Source organism: Hyla sarda, chromosome 10, assembly GCF_029499605.1.
Source record: "Hyla sarda isolate aHylSar1 chromosome 10, aHylSar1.hap1, whole genome shotgun sequence".
In the NCBI taxonomy this organism is placed as follows: Eukaryota; Metazoa; Chordata; class Amphibia; order Anura; family Hylidae; genus Hyla; species Hyla sarda.
The window spans coordinates 52,855,349-52,871,329 of NC_079198.1; the positions used below are offsets into that span (position 1 = coordinate 52,855,349).

General features: G+C 45.7%; 1 long non-coding RNA gene across 1 annotated transcript in view; it reads left to right on the top strand.

Moving 5' to 3' along the window:
* Positions 1 to 15,981, top strand: part of LOC130293361 (uncharacterized) — a 33,778-nt gene that overhangs the window by 6,690 nt on the left and 11,107 nt on the right. The window contains exon 2 of the long non-coding RNA XR_008848188.1: positions 11,221 to 11,480. This is a non-coding gene — a long non-coding RNA (uncharacterized LOC130293361). The remainder of the gene's footprint in view (positions 1 to 11,220; positions 11,481 to 15,981) is intronic.

Below are 15,981 nucleotides of genomic sequence, written 5' to 3' on the forward strand. Positions count from 1 at the left end.
AATTTGGACTTTGTTCATCTTTACGTAGCTTAACATACAGTATCATTAACATTTTAAATAGTTTTGACATACTAAAAATTGGTTTAATTTTTTATTTTTTTTTACACTTTGCAAAATGGGAAAAGTGATGACATTTTTTTGGGGAGGGGCTTTTTAAAACTATCATTTATTTTTCATTTTGGGAAATCTTTGCATTGCTAATACTGTTCAGTGCTATCGGCGATTGTATAGTCTGACTCTGTGGGCAAACTTTGAGCAAAGATTCTTGAAGCGGCACAGCGGTCACATTTTTTTTCACTCATCGGACCCCCTCTGTCATGCTGTGGGTGCAGCTCCTGTGCTCACTTCTAGTCGAATGTATGTCCTGGTGCTTTACGTTCCAGGGCACCAGGATGTACATTTACACCTGATATCGTTAAGGGGTTAAAGTGCTGGAGAAAAATGCATTGCTGTGCATTTCACTTAGCCTGACTGGAATCTTCCCTCCTGTTGCACTGGTAGAACTCCACTGTCAGTCAATGAAGTCCATCTGCTGCAACTGGACAGATGGCAGCGTGCAGGGGCGTTAAGTACACAGCTGCACGCTTCTCCCTGCTCATCCTAATGATTGCTGTCGGCAACAAGACCCTGACAGATCCAAACTTTTGACAATTCTGAATTTTTTTTATATGACAGGGACAACAGTTAAGTCTAATAAGACCCAACAATTAATGAGCACCTTTCCAAACCCCAGCAGACAGTTCAATCTACATACGACTTCTTATATTTCAAGCCATTTTGAATCAGTAAATATTTGAGGCCCCAATATATTTTAGCACAGACACTGTAAAAGGACATAGGATTACAAGAACATTCTCCAAGGTAGAAAGATGCACAAGATCGACTATTTATTGTTACGCCGAGCGCTCCGGGTCCCCGCTCCTCCCCGGAGCGCTCGCAGCGTTCTCTCATTCGCAGCGCCCCGGTCAGACCTGCTGACCGGGTGCGCTGCGATATTACTCCCAGCCGGGATGCGATTCGCGATGCGGGACGCGCCCGCTCGCGATGCGCATCTCGGCTCCCGTACCTGACCCGTTCCCCGTCTGTGTTGTCCCGGCGCGCGCGGCCCCGCTCCTTAGGGCGCGCGCCGGGTCTCTGCGATTTAAAGGGCCACTGCGCCACTGATTGGCGCAGCAGGCCTAATCAGTATCCTCACCTGTGCACTCCCTACTTATACCTCCCTTCCCCTGCACTCCCTCGCCGGATCTTGTTGCCATTGTGCCAGTGAAAGCGTTTCCTTGTGTGTTCCTAGCCTGTGTTCCAGACCTCCTGCCGTTGCCCCTGACTATGATCCTTGCTGCCTGCCCTGACCTTCTGCTACGTCCGACCTTGCTCTTGTCTACTCCCTTGTACCGCGCTTATCTCAGCAGTCAGAGAGGTTAAGCCGTTGCTGGTGGATACGACCTGGTTGCTACCGCCGCTGCAAGACCATCCCGCTTTGCGGCGGGCTCTGGTGAATACCAGTAGCAACTTTGAACCGGTCCACCGACACGGTCCACGCCAATCCCTCTCTGGCACAGAGGATCCACCTCCAGCTAGCCGAATCGTGACATTTATTTAATGAGACAGTGGGTGAGAAAATACAGATCAATTCAATGGATGAAACCAAAACAAAATCACCAAACCCCTGTTCACATCTGCATTGATTCTGATCTGCTGGTTTACCCAAACTAAACCTAATTCATGTGGTTAAAGGGTTGGAAAACTTTTTTTTTTTTTTAAATCAACTGGTGCCAGAAAGTTAAACAGCATATCCCCAAAGGAAACATATGCTGCTCTGGACAGGTCCTAAAATGGACAGAGATGTCAGCAAAGAGCACTGTGTTCCAAAAAGAAAATAATTTCCTCTGTAGTATTCAGCAACTAATTAGTACTGGAAGGATTAAGATTTTTTAATAGAAAACATTTACAAATCTGTTTAACTTTCTGGCACCAGTTGATTTAAAAAAATAATAATTTCCACTGGAGTACACCTTTAACCACATAGGGACCCAGGGCGTACAGGTACGCCTTCGGTCCCTGGTACTTAAGGACCCAGGGCGTACCAAATGCCCAGGGGGGGTCATCAGACCCCTCCATGTCGGCGATCGGCGCAAATCGCAAGTGAATTCACAGTGATTAGGAATATAAGGGGGATCGCGGTTGTCCAAGACACCTACGATCCATCTGAAGGGATAGGAGTGAGGTGGCAGGGGTGCCACCCCTCCTAACCCTGCTATTGGTGGTCTAGACGATACCACCAATAGCAGATCAGGGGGCGGGGGGGTTAACTTTCATTTTCCCCGTTCTGTCCACCCACAATAGGCGGGGCAGGATGGGGAAACGACGGAGGACCGGTTGCCGAAGTCCACTTACCCACTGGCAGCGGCTGTGGGCTGCGATTGGGACGGGGATCGACGGAAGAAGAGGACGGCGATGCGATTCCCTGGATCCTACGGAGGCTGGTAAGTTGCCTAGCAACATCTGGAGAACTACAGTCTGAGACCATATACAGTGGTCTCTATACTGCAGCCCTCCAGATGTTGCAAAACTACAGCTCCCAGCATGCCCAGACAGCTGTTTGGGCATGCTGGGAGTTGTAGTTTTGCAACAACTGGAGGGTCACAGTTTAGAGATCACTCTACAGTGATCCAACTGTGGCACTCTAGATCTTGCAAAACTACAACTCCTAGCATGCCCACACAGCAGTTTGTGCATGCTGGGAGTTGTAGTTGAGTACCTCTAGCTGTTGCATAACTACATCTCCCAGCATGCCCTTCGGCGATCAGTACATGCTGGGGGTTGAAGTTTTGCAACAGCTGGAGGCACACTGGTTGGAAAATACTTAGTTAGATAACTGAAGGTTTTCCAACCAGTGTGCCTCCAGCTGTTGCAAAAGTACAACTCCTAGCAGTCTGTCAGTGCATGCTGGGAGTTGTAGTTTTAAAACAGCAGGAGGTTTGCCCCACCATGTGAGTGTACAGGGTACATTCACATGGGCAGGTTTACAGTAGGTTTTCTGCTTCAAGTTTGAGCTGCAGCAAATTTTTCACCGCAGCGCAAACTCCTAGCGCGAAACTCACCGTAAATGCCCGCCAGTGTGAATGTACCCTAAAAACACTACAATACACTACACTAACACATAATAAAGGGTAAAACACTAAATACACACCCCCTTACACTGTCCCCCCAATAAAAATGAAAAACGTACTGTACGGCAGTGTTTCCAAAACGGAGCCTCCAGCTGTTGCAAAACCTCAACTCCCAGCATTTCCGGACAGCCACTGACTGTCCAGGAATGCTGGGAGTTTAGCAACAGCTGGAGGCACCCTGTTTGGGAATCACTGGCGTAGAATACCCCTATGTCCACCCCTATGCAATCCCTAATTTAGTCCTCAAATGCGCATGGCACTCTCTCACTTCGGAGCCCTGTCATATTTCAAGGAAACAGTTTAGGGCCACATATGGGGTATTTCCGTAATCAGGAGAAATTGCACTACAAATTTTGGGGGATTTTTTCCTTTGGGGGTACCTTTGGGGGCTACACCAGCCTGTTAGTGTAAAAAAAATTAAATTTTTTACACTTACATGCTGGTGTTGCCCCATACGTTTTATTTTCACAAGCGGTAAAAGCAAAAAAAAAAAAATAATAATTTGTATAACTATGTGGCCGTAAAATGTTGTTGCACGTACACCATTAAACATGCAGTTTATTTAATGGTATAATTTTATGGCTCGGACATTTACACACGCGGTGATACCACATATGCTTATTTTTATTAACAGTTTTTTTTTAAATGGGAAAAGTGGGGTGATTAGAACTTTTATTAGGGAAGGGTTTAAATCACATTTATTAAAGGGGTACTCTGGCGCTAAGACATCTCATCTCTGTCACGCTCCCTCCCATAGGCTTGCATTGAGGGGGCGGACTGTGACATCACACGGGGGCGGGGCCGTGACAACATAATGCTCAGGCCCCCGTGATCGCCAGTAATCAGATCCGGAGTGAACGTGCTCCGGGGACTGATCGTAACGGGGTGCTGCGTGCAAGATCACGGGGGTCCCCAGCGACGGGATCCCCGCTATCTGGCATCTTATCCCCTATCCTTTGATAGGGGATAAGATGTCTTACCGCTGGAGTACCCCTTTAATTATTTTTCTACACTTTTTTTCGCAATGTTATAGCCACCATAGGGGACTATAACATGCAGTACATTGATTGCCAGCAGTGTTCAATGCAAAGCCATAGCATTGCATTGATCAGTGTTATCGGTGGTCGATTGCTCAAGCCTTGATCTCCTAGCTGATCCAGACATCGCGGTTTCACTGCGATGGTCATGATCAGCCTGAATGAGCTGCCTAGAATGCTTTTTTTTTACAGTTTAGACACGGCAATCAACTTTGAACAGTGCATCTAAAGGGTTAATAGCGCGCGTCACCGCAATTGGTGACGTGCGCTATTAGCCCTGGGTCCCGGCTACCGTTTGATGCCGGGACCGACTTGATATGATGCATGACCCCACATTATATCGCGGAAGCAGGACTTAGGATGTACTTAGGACGTCCAGTTATGCCCTGAGTCCCCAAGAGGTTAAAGGGGTATGTAACGCCGAGCGCTCCGGGTCCCGCATCCATCCCGGAGCGCTCACGGCAAATCTCCTCCTGCAGCACCCCGGTCTGTCCCTCTGACCGGGAGCGCTGCCACAATGCCGCCGGCGGGGATGCGATCCGCGTGGCGGCACAAGTTCCTCTTACCTCCCTCTGCGTCCTCCCGGCGCGCGTGGCCCCGCTCCCTAGGGCGCGCGCGCGCCGGCTCTCTTAAATTTAAAGGGCCAGTGCGCCATTAATTAGTGCCTGGCCCAATTACCGTGTTTCCTATGAAAACCCACTTCCCCTTCCTGTCCTTGCCAGATCTTGTTGCCTTAGTGCCCTGTGAAAGCGTTTAGTGTGTTCCCAAGCCTGTGTACCCAGACCTTCTGCTGTTGCCCCTGACTACGACTCTTGCTGCCTGCTCTGACCTTCTGCTACGTCCTACCTTGCTCTTGCCTTGTCCCTGTGTACCGCGCCTGTCTCAGCTGTCAGTTGGGGTTGAGTCGCTATCGGGTGGAACGACCTGGGGGTTACCTGCCGCTGCAAGTCCATCCTGCTTTGCGGCGGGCTCTGGTGAAAACCAGTAACCCCTTAGACTCCGTTCCCCTGGTACGGTCCACGCCATCACCCCACTGACACAGAGGATCCACCTCCAGTGTCTTCGCTGCACACCAGTCCGGATCCTGACAGGGTACTCCCCTAGAAAACCTTTTGTTTTTTAAATCAACTGGTGCCAGAAAGTTAAACAGATTTGGAAATTACTTCAATTAAAAAATCTTAATCCTTCCAGTACTTATCAGCTGCTGTATACTACAGAGGAAGTTCTTTTCTTTTTGAACTACCTTTCTGTCTGAGCACAAGTGCTTTCTGCTGACAACTCTGTCCATGTCAGAAACTGTCCAGAGCAGGATAGGTTTGCTATGGGGATTTGGTTCTACTCTGGACAGTTCCAAAAATAGACAGAGGTGTCAGCACAGAGCATTTGTTGTCAGACAGAAAAGAAATTCAAAAACAAAAGAACTTCCTGTGGAGCATACAGCAGCTGATAAGTACTGGAAGGATTCAAATTTTTAAATAGAAGTGATTTACAAATCTGTTTAACTTTCTGGCACCAGTTGATTAAAAAAAATGATTTCCAGCGGAGTACCCGTTTAAGTCCCCAAAGGGGACTTTGATATGCAATCAATAGATTACATTTACTGTATAATGCTATGGCATAGCATAATACAGTATGATCGGCTATCTACAGATCTAGACTGGCTAAGCCAGGCTACATCCGTTGGATCAGTGGCAGGAGGCAGGTAAGGAAACCTTTCTCCGCCATTTTAGCTCACGGAACCCCCATGATCACGTTACAGGGGTTCCATGAGCCCTTCTGAGTTACAGATGATCTTTCACTTTTACTTTAGATGCCATGATCGGCATTGATCGTGGCGTCTAAAGGGTTAATCACCGGCAGTGGCAGGATCGCCACTGCCTGTCATTAGCAGTTAGTGTCTGGCTACTGATATTAGCAGACACTCGCCATTCTAAAGCAAGTGCAGTTCCAGCACTCGCTTTAAAGCCACTTAAGGATTCGGGGAGTACAGGTAAGCCCTTGGTCCTTAAGTACCAGGACGCAAGGGAATACCTGTATGCCCTTGGTCCTTAACAGGTTGAGGAGGGACATGATCAACTTACTTAAGTATATAAATGGACTGTACAAAAAATGTGGAAAAAAGCCTTTCCAGGTAAACAACCCTCCCCCAAAAGAGTGTTACACAAAGAATTGTACGAGGAGAGATTTGTAGCACATAGATTTTTGTTACCAATTACAGTCAGATACTGCAATATGTTCTAATTGGTTTCTATTTTCTGATTGAAATTTTTTTTTTTAGGGAGACAGACATCTTGCCTATGTTTTTATACGCATTTAAAGATATGCTTTACAGCAAGCCCAATGGACCTTGACAACAGTCTGGGGCTGAATCGTTGACATGAATAGGATTGTTTTCTGGGCATGCTCTGTGACCTGTGCAGAAGTCTTTCTGTGATGGGGATAGAGGGGAAAAAAATGATGAAAAAAACAACAGGGCGCACCCTAGTGTAGTATTTCCAGGAAATGAAGTGGATGATGCGATTACCCACGTTAACACCCAAGGTGTCGTACTGACCTTTAGTTGATGTACAAAAAGATCAGTGTGGCCTGTTTCGTGTGGTCAGCGGGTGTGTAAGGAATGGAATCAGACAGTCTGCTGCTCTCACCCCTTTTATTTCCGTGTTCCCGAGGGAGACAGATAACGGAAGCAATGTGGAGAGTACAAAAAGATGGTTTTTTTTTTAGAGTGCTACTGTATGTCGAAGGGAATTAAAAAAAACGAAGATATGAGCCAGCACTTGCACATGGCTAACTTTTATTGAAAAAAGGAGTCAAAGGTAAAAAAAGGAACAACGCATTCCGGGCACACTTGCCCCTTCCTCAGGTCCACAAATATAATATTGTGTCATCCTGGCTGGGATTCCTGCGGGCGGGAATCCCAGTCAGACATCCCTGCCAAGACGACAGGAATCCCAGCCAGGACGACACAATATTATATTTGTGGACCTGAGGAAGGCGCCGAAACACGTTGTCCCCTTTTTTACTTCTTTTTCCAATAAAAGTTAGTCCTGTGCAAGTGCTGGCTCATATTTTCATTTTATTTGATTCCCATCGACATACAGTAGAGCTCTCAAAAAAGACCCCCATCTTTTTGTACTCTCCCCATTGCTTCTGTGAGGGGGAGTGTCTGGGGAGCTGACCTCTAAGCAACAGCTATTGTTATTGATGTCATCTTTCATAGGATCCTGTCTGTGACAATAAAGAGGAGACTGCTGGAAAGTGAATTGTACAGAACAGGGAGTCTCAGTGGTCCAAATGAAAACTGCAAGATTTCAGGATTATTTTAAAATATAAAAAGTAAAATTCAAAATTGAAAAAAAAAATAAAAAAAACACACCAAAAATTGAAGAAAAAAAAATATGATTAAAGCGTTACTGTCTTTAGTTGTAAAATCTCTAAAAATACTCAAGCTGGTATTTTAAATGTGAAATACCTTATATTTTTTCTCTATAAGGCTGCTCACTCTACCTGCCGTTTTGCTGGTGGCTGGGGGAGTTCCTTTAGGAGCATGACAACTTTTTCTTTTTTCTTCCTCCTCCCTCTCCCTTGTCACATTGCCTGCACTGGAATCCACCATGCCCACAGTATCGGACACAAATCCACAAGAATTCCATTCACTTTGTGCCCTTGGAGAAACACATATGTGTGCATATGAACAATTCATTGATGTAGTACCTTGAATTGGTGGTCAGTGTGCCTGGAATTCTTTGCCCTCCTCTGTAAATGCTGCACATGTCTGGTCCCTGTCTCCCGCTCTCACATGGTTCAGCTGCCAATGCTGAGATCAGTGAGGTGCAGGAGTGAGCCAAGATAGGAGATACCCTCCTTCCCCAATGTGAAAAAATCTGTCAACATTTGCTGTTATTAACCTCTTAAGGATAACACGGGGTCACGCGCTGACCCCACGTCATAGTGGGTCGGTCACGGCACCTAGCTCGATCTCAGACCAGAGCAAAAGACCCGTGGAAGACGGCGGAGGCAGGTGAGGAGACCTCCGAGCGCCGTTCTGGATGATCAGATCGCCCCGGCAGCACTGCGGGCGATCCGATCATCCATATTTCTGACCGCACTGCTGCTGATGCCGTGATTTGTATTGATCACGGCATCTGAGGGGTTAATGGCAGACATTGCGATCAGCAGTTGGGACCAGCCGCTCAGGATCCGAGCATTGCTCAGATGCTCGCGGTCATGTACAGGATGTAAATATACATCCTGGTGCGCTAAGTATTAACCCCTTAAGGACCAAGGACGTACCGGTACGTCCTTGGTCCTGCTCTCCTGATATAACGCGGGGTTACACAGTAACCCCGCGTCATATCATGGCGGGCCTGGCGTCATAGTGAAGCCGGGACCCGCCTCTAATAGCGCGCAGCGCCGATCGCGGCGCCGCGCGCTATTAACCCTTTAGCCGGGCGCTCAAAGCTGAGCCGCGCGGCTAAAAGTGAAAGTGAAAGTTCCCGGCTAGCTCAGTCGGGCTGTTCGGGATAGCCGCGGCTAATCGCGGCATCCCGAACAGCTGACAGGACAGCGGGAGGGCCCCTTCCTGCCTCCTCGCTGTCCGATCGCCGAATGACTGCTCAGTGCCTGAGATCCAGGCATGAGCAGTCATGCGGCAGAATCGTTGATCACTGGTTTCTTATGAGAAACCAGTGATCAACATAGAAGATCAGTGTGTGCAGTGTTATAGGTCCCTATGGGACCTATAACACTGCAAAAAAAAAGTGAAAAAAAAAAGTGAATAAAGATCATTTAACTCCTCCCCTATTAAAAGTTTGAATCACCCCCCTTTTCCAATAAAAAAAAAACACAGTGTAAATAAAAATAAAAATAAACATATATGGTATCACCGCGTGCGGAAATGTCCGAATTATAAAAATATATCATTAATTAAACCGCTCGGTCAATGGCGTGCGCGCAAAAAAATTCCAAAGTCCAAAATAGTGCATTTTTGGTCACTTTTTATATCATTTAAAAATGAATAAAAAGTGATCAATAAGTCCTATCAATGCAAAAATGGTACCATTAAAAACTTCAGATCACGGCGCAAAAAATGAGCGCTCATACCGCCCCATACACGGAAAAATAAAAAAGTTATAGGGGTCAGAAGATGACAATTTTAAACGTATTAATTTTCCTGCATGTAGTTATGATTTTTTCCAGAAGTCCGACAAAATCAAACCTATATAAGTAGGGTATCATTTTAATCGTATGGACCTACAGAATACATATCAGGTGTCATTTTTACCGAAAAATGTACTACGTAGAAAAGGAAGCCCCCAAAAGTTACAAAACAGCGTTTTTTTTTCAATTTTGTCGCACAATGATTTTTTTTCCCGCTTCACCATAGATTTTTGGACAAAATGACTGACGTCATTACAAAGTAGAATTGGTGGCGCAAAAAATAAGCCATCATATGGATTTTTAGGTGTAAATTTGAAAGAGTTATGATTTTTTAAAGGCAAGGAGCAAAAAACGAAAATGCAAAAACGGAAAAACCTCCGGTCCTTAAGGGGTTAAAGCATCAGGATGTAAATTTACATCCTTGGTCGTTAAGGGGTTTAAAGGCTTAAAAGGATACTATGGTGGAAAAAAAATTTTTTTTAAATCAACTGGTGCCAGAAAGTTTAACTAATTTGAAAATTACTTCTATTTAACATTCTTAATTCTTAATCCTTCCAGTACTTTTCAGCTGTTGTATGCTCCACAGGAAGTTATATTTCTTTCCAGAATTCTTTTCAGTCTGACTACCTGCTGACACCTCTGTCCATGTCAGGAACTGTCCAGAGTACCAGCAAATCCCTATAGCAAACCTCTCCTGCTCTGGACAGTTCCTGATACGGACAGAGGTGGCAGCAGAGAGCACTGTGGTCAGACTGAAAAGAATTCCAGAAAGAAATATAAATATGAATACACAGCACTGTAAGTTCATATTCCCCGCTGGATGCTCTCATTGGTCAATCGGTGGTGACCAATCAGGGCATCAGCGAGGAATATGAACTTACTACAGAGCGATGCAGAGACAAGCAGGGCTGATGGGCTCATGGCTGTGGTGATTGCTGCTCTGTACAGGCAGGTGGCTGGAGGGAGTGGGGAGCGGGGAATGATGTAAATAAAACTAGCACCCGAGATCACTGCTATGTAATAAGTTCATATTCCTTGCTGGATGCCCTAATTGGTTTCCACCGATTTACCAATGAGGGCATCCAGCAGGGAATATAAACTTAAAGTGCTGTGAATATAAACAAAGAACGAACAAAAATGTTGAATGTTTTTTATGGCGTTTTTTTCCAGTCCCATAAGCAGAAACACGCCAGGAGGAGTGGATATAGCATTTTGCAGTTACCTATTGATTTGCAGCTAACATCTCGCCACTGCGTTTTTTCATGGAAAAAACGCTGTGCGGCAGGTTTGGTGTTTTTGAAAAAAAATTATAATCTCAGTGGAAAACTAGCCTAAGAGCACTCTTACTATACTAGGGGCAACATGGGAATACTTTTACAATGTGAAAGACACTGGAGGGACAGTATTACTTTGTGGGCCACAACTAAATGTAAATAAGATGTGTCCTTATTTTATATCATCCTTATATAATTTACTGTATTCATTTTCTATTCCAGTCCTTTAATTAATGTAAGCAATTACAGTGTGCAGTGTTTTGGCATGAATTGCTCATAACAATTGGCACTAAATCAGCTACGCATCAATAAAAGTAAATGTGTTTTAGAATGAAAGACCCTTAGGCCTGTGTCAAACTGGTCACTGGAATAGCTTTCAAGAGTTAACATTCTCTGTCCAATTATCAGTGTCCTTGTACATGACCGAATCAATGTCCATATCAGTTCTCAGTTCAGTGAAATCACTGCCAATAGCATTTACTGTCTGAGAAAGGTTTTGTCCTGTTATTGTTTCAATTATTCTACAAAAGGGGAAGTTTTGCCATCGAATTTTGATCAAACTTGGTTCTCTTACTAAAGGCAAATTGAGGAGGAGAATTGCTGGTAAAGCCAAGTGGGATCAGTTAAAAGAAGCTTACACGACCAGGAACAGACCTGAAACATGCAGATGTGGCTCGTATTTTGCGTGGTCTTCATGCTATGGAGATGCAGCGTCTGTTTTCAACTGCATGATATTCTGAGGGACCTGCAGACGGAGAATGCATATTTACACAGCAAGGTGGACAACATGACAGAAATGCTGATGGAGCTAAAATTCTTCATATGGAACAATTCAAGAGGTAAAACAGAGGTGTGAGATGCTTCAGGTTCATAGGTCAAGAAATAAAGTTAGGATAGTATCTGAAATTATGCTCAGAGCCCCTAAACTTTCCAGGCAGCAGTATGTGCAGTAAATTGCAGTTTCCAATAGAATTGAAAGTTCAGCAACTAGATAAGCCTTCCTGCCTCAACATTCTTTTAAATTAATTTAATATTTATAGTGACGTAGATTATCTATGATATGCCATCCCTTAGGTATGTTACTTTATTTTTCAATTTAAATGGAGCAAATATTCTAATGTGCCGTTTATATTTGTATGTTAAAAGTGCTTCCATAGAATACATTTTAGATTAAATGGACAAAAACTTGTAGGTGCAGTTTTTCAGACACAGATTTCCACACAGGTTTTTTTCCTGGCGTTTTTTTAAACTGCCACTGCAATTTTTGAGCCAAAAGGAATGGAAAATACAAAGGAAAAACTTCAACTTCCTACTGGATCCACTTCTGACTTTGGCACAAAAACTGTTTTCCCAAAAAAAAAAAAAAAATGAAAAAAATCTGTGTGGAAACCTAGCCTAAAGATATCAGGTTCTTATTTCAGCTGAAAATGAGTATAATTTCTAATTATTTTTGTTATCTTCTGCATAAAAAACTTCTATGTATTTTTTATATGTATTTGTATTTTTTTTTATATATTAATGGAGACTTCATTTTGTTTTGGCACATAAAGTATTTTTGACATGTTCATTTTTGTGATAGGTTTAATACCTTGTTTATTTATCTCATTTATTTATTTAACGGCTAAATATACACAGAATTCTCTTAATTATATAAAATACATTCACTAATTTAAAAATAATTATTTAATGTGAAACTGAAGTTTCTGGTAACATTTCAGAATAAGCTGCACTGTGTGTGTCACGATTCGGCTGGCTGGAGGTGGATCCTCTGTGCCAGAGAGGGATTGGCGTGGACCGTGTCGGTGGACCGGTTCTAAGTTGCTACTGGTATTCACCAGAGCCCGCCACAAAGCGGGATGGTCTTGCAGCGGCGGTAGCAACCAGGTCGTATCCACCGGCAACGGCTCAACCTCTCTGACTGCTGAGATAAGCGCGGTACAAGGGAGTAGACAAGAGCAAGGTCGGACGTAGCAGAAGGTCAGGGCAGGCAGCAAGGATCGCAGTCAGGGGCAACGGCAGGAGGTCTGGAACACAGGCTAGGAGCACACAAGGAAACGCTTTCACTGGCACAATGGCAACAAGATCCGGCGAGGGAGTGCAGGGGAAGTGAGGTATAAGTAGGGAAGTGCACAGGTGAAGGTACTGATTAAAACCTCATGCGCCAATCAGTGGCGCACCGGCCCTTTAAATCGCAAGGACCCGGCGCGCACGCCCTAAGGAGCGGGGCCGCGCGCGCCGGGTCAGCACAGACGGGGAACGGGTCTGGTAAGCGAGTCGGGATGCGCATCGCGAGCGGGCGCGTCCCGCATCGTGAATCGCATCCCGGCTGGGAGCATTATCGCAGCGCACCCGGTCGGCAGCGCACCCGGGGGGCTGCAGAACGCTGTGAGCGCTCCGGGGAGGAGCAGGGACCCGGAGCGCTCAGCGTAACAGTACCCCCCCCCCTTGGGTCTCCCACTCTTTTTGGAACCTGAAAATTTGAGGATAAGATTTTTGTCCAGGATGTTGTCCTCAGGTTCCCATGTTCTCTCCTCTGGGCTGCAACTCTCCCAATCCACCCCAAATTTTTTTTTACCTCTGACCGTCTTGGATGCCAGGATTTCTTTCACTGAAAAAACGTCAGAGGACCCGGAAACTGGAGTGGGAGAAACAACTTTGGGAGAGAAAGGGTTAAGGATGAGTGGTTTAAGGAGGGAGACATGGAAAGCATTGGGAATACGGAGAGAAGGAGGAAGAAGGAGTTTGTAAGAGACAGGGTTGATCTGGCACTTTTGATTTTCTCCGGGAGAAAAAATGGGGGGAATTCTTCTTTTCCTATCGGCATGTTTTTTCATCCGGGATGAAGCCAGTAAGAGAGAATTTTGAGTCTCTTTCCATATGGTGGAGAGGTCCCGAGTCACCTCATCAACAGCGGGCAGACCAGAGGGCATGGGAGTGGGAAGGGGGGGGAAGAGGGTGACGGCCGTACACCACGAAGAATGGGGATTTAGCAGAAGATTCGGAGACTCTGAAATTGTACGAGAATTCGGCCCATGGTAGAAGATCTGCCCAGTCATCCTGGTGGGAGGAAACAAAATGTCGCAAATAATCACCCAGAACCTGATTAATTCTTTCTACTTGCCCATTGGATTGGGGATGATAAGAAGATGAGAAATTTAATTTGATTTTGAGCTGATTACAGACGGCCCTCCAGAATTTAGACACAAATTGAACGCCTCTATCCGAGACGATATGTGTGGGCAGCCCGTGAAGGCGAAAAATGTGTATAAAAAATTGTTTCGCCAACTGTGTCATCTTGGAGAATCGATCAACGACCACCCAAACAACTGTGTTGCCATGGGATAAAGGTAAGTCAGTAATAAATTCCATACCAATCTGAGACCATGGTCGTTCAGGAACAGGCAGAGGGTGGAGGAGACCAGCAGGTTTCGGACGAGGGGTCTTGTCCCGAGCACAGACTGTACAAGCCTGCACGAAATCAACAACATCAGCTTCCAGGGTAGGCCACCAATAAAATCGAGAGATGAGCTGGATGGATTTTTTTGATGCAAGCATGGCCTGCGAGGTGTGAGGAGTGTCCCCACTTGAGAATCCTGAGGCGCTGGCGTGGAGAGACGAAGGTCTTCCCTGGAGGAGTTTGTCTGATGAAAGCTGGAGAAGTGGAGAGCACACAGTCCGGAGGAATAATGTGTTGCGGCGAAGCTTCCACTTCAGAGGCATCCGATGCACGAGAGAGGGCATCAGCCCTAATGTTCTTGTCAGCAGGGCGAAAATGAATTTCAAAGTTAAAACGGGCAAAGAACAACGACCACCTAGCCTGGCGAGGGTTCAGCCGTTGGGCAGACTGAAGATAAGAGAGATTTTTGTGATCAGTGTATATAATAACTGGATATTTGGATCCTTCCAGCAGGTGCCTCCATTCCTCAAGCGACAATTTTATGGCCAGTAGTTCTCGATCACCAATGGAGTAGTTTTTTTCCGCCGGAGAGAAGGTCCTAGAAAAGAAACCACAAGTAACAGCATGCCCGGAAGAATTTTTTTGTCGGAGTACTGCTCCAGTTCCCACCGAGGAGGCGTCTACCTCCAGCGAGAAGGGCTTAGATGGATCAGGTCTGGAGAGTACGGGAGCAGACGAAAAGGCAGTCTTGAGATGATTGAATGCGTCTTCCGCTTCAGGAGGCCAGGACTTAGGGTTGGCGTTTTTCTTGGTTAGGGCCACGATAGGGGCCACAATAGTGGAAAAGTGCGGAATAAATTGTCTGTAATAATTGGCAAACCCCAAAAAATGTTGGATAGCACGGAGTCCGGAGGGGCGTGGCCAATCCAATACGGCTGATAGTTTTTCTGGGTCCATTTGTAGTCCCTGGCCAGAGACTAAGTATCCTAGGAAGGGAAGAGATTGACATTCAAAGAGACATTTTTCCATTTTGGCATATAATTGATTGTCCCGAAGACTCTGAAGAACCATGCGGACATGCTGGCGGTGTTCTTCTAGGTTAGCAGAAAAAATCTGAATATCGTCTAGGTAAACCACAACACAGGTTTATAGAAGATCACGAAAAATTTCATTTACAAAGTCTTGGAAGACGGCAGGGGCGTTGCAAAGCCCAAAGGGCATAACCAGATATTCAAAGGTGTCCATCTCTGGTGTTAAATGCTGTCTTCCACTCGTCCCCCTCCCTGATGCGGATGAGATTATATGCACCTCTTAAGTCCAGCTTGGTAAAGATGTGGGCGCCTCGTAGGCGGTCAAAGAGTTCCAAGATAAGAGGTAGGGGATAGCGTTTTTTTACAGTGATTTTATTAAGTCCGCGGTAATCAATGCAGGGGCGTAGGGAGCCGTCTTTTTTGGAAACAAAAAAAAATCCAGCTCCGGCAGGGGAGGAAGATTTGCGGATAAACCCCTTTTTTAAATTCTCTTGGATGTACTCCGATATGGCTTGTGTTTCCGGAGCAGACAGAGGATAGATTCTGCCCCGGGGTGGAGTAGTACCAGGGAGGAGGTCAATAGGACAGTCATAAGGCCTGTGAGGAGGCAAAGTCTCTGCTTGTTTTTTGCAAAAAACATCAGCATAATCCTTGGGGAGACCAGATAACGGGGGAACCACAGGGTCTTGGCTGACAGTACAGGGAGCAGGCTTAAGACAGTCCATGTGGCAAGAAGTACCCCAGTTCTTGATTTCCCCGGTGGTCCAATCAAGGGTTGGGGAATGGCGTTGAAGCCACGGTAATCCAAGAAGAATTTCTGAAGTGCAGTTAGAGAGGACGAGAAATTCAATTTTTTCGTGATGGGGTCTGATGCACATTAAGAGGGGTTCCGTGCGGTAACGCACAGTACAG